This window comes from Littorina saxatilis, linkage group LG17 (assembly GCF_037325665.1).
Source record: "Littorina saxatilis isolate snail1 linkage group LG17, US_GU_Lsax_2.0, whole genome shotgun sequence".
Taxonomy (NCBI): Eukaryota; Metazoa; Mollusca; class Gastropoda; order Littorinimorpha; family Littorinidae; genus Littorina; species Littorina saxatilis.
The window spans coordinates 11,678,196-11,683,890 of NC_090261.1; positions in this window are offsets into that span (position 1 = coordinate 11,678,196).

Consider the following 5,695-nt stretch of genomic DNA (forward strand, 5'->3'; position numbering starts at 1 on the left):
AGTAATCAGTAAAGTCTTTGACCCATGCAATCCTCCTCCCTTCCCAACCGTCATCCCGATAACTTAACCCTACTAAGGTACTCACACACACCGTACTTATATATTAAAGTTACTCATTTATATAATCTGTTCATTCGTAATTCTTCCGCATTTTCGCTTTTGATCTAAATCTATTTTTAATTTCTCTTTGAAATAACCAAGCGGTTTGAGTGCAGATTTTGACATTTTGAGCGGCGCTCTCATTCTAAATATCTATATATATATATAAAGGCAAATATTTAAAAACAATCTCCTCAAAAGTTTTGGTGATGAATATGGAATATGTTTAATGATCCAAATGTTCGCCCCCACGGGAGGCTTCTTCAGGGTGATAGATGAAGGATGATAAGATTGTGCAACCAAGAGAATATATATATATTTATACACACATGCACACGCACTGTCAGGTATGCGCTCTTCATGTGAGTCTCTGTCTCTGTCTCTCTCTCTCTCTCTCTCTCTCTCTCTCTCTATGTCTCTATGTCTATCTGTCTCTCTTTCTCTTCCCGTCTCTCTCTCCCCTCCCCTCCCCTCCTCCTCCTCCTCTCCTCCCCAGCTCCCCTCCCGTTTGCCCTCCTTTCCTTTCCCGGGAAACGCAGGCAAGGATACGTAATGCTTGAGCCGTTTTTGAGAAATGTCGCCTGGCGAAGTAACGGCATTGAAATGATTGCGTTTTTACAAATCATTTTTACGGCAAATGTTTATTCAGCAATATGACCACACAGGCGTTTACACACAAAAAGACAGAATAATGGGTCATGCAATACGTGCAACTGTGAAGCACAGATCAGTTCTGACAGACACGACAATCAAACCAAGACGAAAAAGTCTTTGACTTTGTCATCCGTACCTGCTGATCAGCACAAATTGTTACTGCTCGTTTTGATTGTGTGATCTTCAAATCATGCATGAAATACCTGGTGTCTGAATACGTCTGAGCCTTGGGACTCGGGGCAGCACAAACACCTTTTCAATATAGCAATGATGGCCTCACGTTCACAATGCTTTGAAAACATGCCAGTGTCAAATTTCGTCACAAACAAACTGAACTGAATGCATGTGTACCCATTCAACAACCTCAGCACTCTCTCTCTCTCTCTCTCTCTCTCTCTCTCTCTCTCTCTCTCTCTCTCTCTCTCTCTCTCTCTCTCTCTCTCTCTCTTCAAAGAGAAAAGCAATATTCTTGCTTATCTATTACCCTCGATAATAAAGATTTTGTCTTGTCTTGTCTCTGTCTCTGTCTGTGTCTCTGTCTCTCTCTGTCTCTCTCTGTCTCTCTCTCTCTCTCTCTCTCTCTCTCTCTCTCTCTCTCTCTCTCTCTCTTACATTTCCTATTATTGGATCATTTTTCGGAAATTCGGTTTCAATGAAAAGGGGCCACGAAGCATTTCTGCTGAATTTCTTTGGGGACTACCGCCAAGGTTGCCTACATGTTCAGACCTGTATGGGGCAGCGACGAATGCTCAGTGCGTAACCACGACCCTGGAAATGCGACAGTTGAAGATGTGGTAGTGAAGAAATTATTTTTGAGAAGTTGTATGGTGAATATAGCTTTAAGAAGTGCAAGAGACAATCCATTTGGTGTCGTTTAGACACACCTGTAATTATAAACTTGAAAATGCTTCGTAACTATGCAAATCGGTTGAATCAATGGTGACAGGGGAACGGTTTAATTAGGCAAACCCTTTTGCGTTTCGCTTCTGTTCATCGACTGATTTTCTCCCCCGTGCAGGCAATCATCCATACCGCTAGCAGACGAAACCGTGCGCATTTTGGATCTTAACTCTGTAATATGTAGCAAATGCGTAAAACACTCGCCGATCTCAGGTGCAAAAATGCAGGACGCAAATGAAAACAAAGACGGTGCCTACCCAAACACAGCGTTTGAAATGCGATTATTAAACGTTCAAAATGAACTGTTAAGGTATTCCTGATGCACTGCAAACTGAAGTGTTCCACTTTTGAACACACTTTATGTAACCCGTTGTGAACACTGTGTGACGAACTCAATAATTGAACCAGCAAATGTAGCACACATGGTAAACACACAGTGTTCACAACTGGTTTAAACACATGTGTTCAAAAGTGGAACACAGTTTACAGCGTGTGAGCTGACATATGTACAAACCCCTTACCGAACTGTGGGTGATTTGAGGTTTTTTTTCATGAGAATTCCTTTAAAGAAACCATTATTCCCGTCGAAACCATCTCGTAAAACGAAACCGTCTCGTAAAACGAAACCATCTCGTAAAACGAAACCATCTTGTAAAACCGCCTCAGACCTGTCTAGGCTTTCACGTTCCAAAAGAGAATCCTACCACTTGGATACATACATGCCCGGGGCCCGGTAGCTCAGTTGGCAGAGCTCTGAACTTGTGATCCTATGGTCACAGGTTCGAATCCGGGCCGGGACGGACACGAGTCAACTTTAGAAGCAGATTCAGAGACGGTATCCAAATTCCACCCCCGTGTCACCACTGTGGCACGTTAAGGACCTCGGTCATTCTGCCATAGTGCAGGTCGCTGAATACACCTTAACTCTACATTGATTATTTTGAATGTATTGTTTTGTCAATAACAAACGTTCCAACAACCTACCTTTCTTGTTTTTTGATTCTGAATTTTGTTTTTGGATTTACACCTAAACACGCATACACCTGGGTACCGCGTCTCCGTTGCTGCTAGCTTTCCAATGGGAGGAAGCGACCCGAACTTCCAAGCGTTGGGACAATAAAGTAATGAAAATGAAAATGAAAATGAAAATGAAAATCCAACCGCCTGCCTGCTTACTGAGCAGTACCCAAATCTTTGTTTAATTAATTTCGTACCTGGCACCTTTGTCGGTCAGCAAAATTAAGCCAGCAACAACAAATACAATTTGCACAGGAACTAGTCGGACTAATGAATTTTTTTTAAATATAAACATGTATTTTCAAGAGATATTGTTCACACTGTTTGTGAAAAAGTCGAAGTTAAGCCTCACGATTGAAAGTATAGCATAATACGAAGCGCACATGAAAACGCAGTCTGAAAATGAGAAATGGAACAATTAATAGGTTTGTGTGTTGTTGTTTTGTTTACACATTGAAGTGTTCTGAAGCCCCGCCAGGTCCCTATAAGAATCGCACAAAATACAGTAAGCGAACCTAATGCAGTAATATTTTGGAAAAGCTAATTCGGTTTTACATAAACACTGGATTTTGGTAACAAATTTAACAAAAGAAACTAGATAAGGACTCTTGAAATTGGAAAGTTCTTCATAATATATATCCCAGGAATACGTTGTTGTTTACAATGGGTAAACTTCGTAGAGTGAACCGTGCATAATGTATCGTCTAAAAAAAACACAGATTATATTGAACATGTTTTTATTCTTAAGATCTTGTCAATTGATTTCAAAAATCTGGAAATACATTGTATCGAAAACGTATGTGAAATATAATCTTAAAATAAATGTTAAGTTGTATTATTGTTTATTTGGAATTGTACATAGTTAACACGCAGTTGTTGATTATGCTAATATTCTTATTGTTGTTGCAAAAGTATGTACCGGAATGTACCGGTTTTGAATTCTATTAGATACTAGATACATGTTGATTATGAATTAAGGTAAAGGTATTCAAAATGACAGGGGGAAAATAACATAGAATATAAATATAAATAGGGGTAGTTGTGATTAAACAAAAACAAAGCTTTCTTTCTTTCTTTATTTGGTGTTTAACGTCGTTTTCAACCACGAAGGTTATATCGCGACGGGAAAAACAAAGCTCCCTAGGCCTCCGCCCTCGATAAATCATTCAGTCAATACTCAACTATTTATGGAAAAAACACATCCCGTTTTGACAAATGAAGACAGAGATAATATTGAGGGGAATCTTACCTATACTGACATGTGTTCAGCATTACATAACATGAAAAACGGAACAAGCCCGGGACCTGATGGGTTTACAACAGAATGTTATAAATATTTCTTCCAGGATATTTTTTTTTTTTTTTTTTTTTTTTTTTTTTTTTCCTTACGCCTGTTCCTTGTCCCGGTGTGCACTCACGCCGCCCCGTCCCTGCACTCACTGTTCCATCCACATCTGAATTTCGTTCCGCTGCCAGACTTGTCGATTTTACAGACGCTCCAAGGAGGGATGTCGGGTTGTTGCGGTAGGCTACCCTCGGAAGATGACACTGCACTTCTGCTGAGTCACTTCGACGGTGTTCAGTAGTGGGTCTGTCCCGAGCTAACGGACGCAGCCCACTACCTACTATGCCCCCTACTAACGACATTGACAGCTAAGTCGCGGAGCCAGACTGAGTGAGGGTCCCCTCCAGAGAGCAGACCGCCACCATGTCCCTCCGTCGACCCCCCAGAACGTCACACGTTGAGGACTGACAGCAGAAGTACTATTCAGGGAAGGATCGAACAGGAACACTGAGACCAAGGTCACCATGAGAGCTCCGGGCATGAAGGGCCACAAGAGCAAGGACACTTTATAATTTTGGATGATTAATGAGATGAGGATGATTATAATGATGATGCTATGGATTTCCAATTTGGTTTGAGACTACGTGACAGGGCAGCACTCTACGCTTACTGTCATAATATATCCTGGTGTCAACCAGGCCCGAGAACTGCCGCACCTGCGGTGTTGGTCAGGTAAACAGAACCTGAGCACCCTCAAAGTCGCATTCGTTAAGTGAATGACACTCGGCTGTGTGATTCCAGCCTTCCCATAGGAACCATAGCACTTCCACTCTGGGTAGGAGCCGACCGTAGCCCGAAAAACCCACATGACCCTGATGGGATTCGAACCCACGACCTCCCGGCCCACAGCCCGATGCGTTAACCACTGCGCTACGGGGGCCGGTCTTCCAGGATATTGGATTATTTCTGCTACGTTCTGCAAATGCTGGATTTCAATGTGGAGAATTGTCCGTTACACAGAAACAAGGCATTATTACATGCATTCCGAAACAAGACAAGCCAAAACAATTTATTAAGAACTGGCGGCCAATATCCCTGCTTAACATATCCTATAAAAATTGTTCATCCTGTATTGCGAATAGATTGAAAATAATGTTACCTAAGATTATTAGTGAACACCTAAAAGGTTTTATGAAAGGAAGATTTATCGGGGATAATATACGTTTGGTGTATGATGTGTTGATGTTTACTGAAAGAGAAAATATACCAGGTTTGCTGCTTGCAATTGATTTTGAAAAGGCGTTCGACAGTGTGTCCTGGCCCTTTTTACAAAAGGCATTGGATTTTTTCAATTTTGGAAACGATGTAAAACAGTGGATACGAGTTTTTTTTATCAAGATATACAGACATGTGTTATAGTAAATGGCCAATATTCTGGTTGGTTTAATATAAGAAGAGGCGTCTGACAAGGCGATAGCCTCTCACCATATTTGTATTTAATATGTTCCGAGATACTATCATTAATGTTACGTAATAATTCTGTGATAAAAGGATTGAAATTGAATAACGAGGAAGTGTTATTGTCTCAATTTGCGGACGATACAACTCTTTATTTGGATGGCAGTAAGGAATCGTTTGTTGAATGTGTTAAAACTTTACAGACATTTTCTAAATGTTCTGGATTAAAGATAAACAATGAAAAAAAATCAAATTGTTTGGATTGGAAGAAAGCGAAATTCA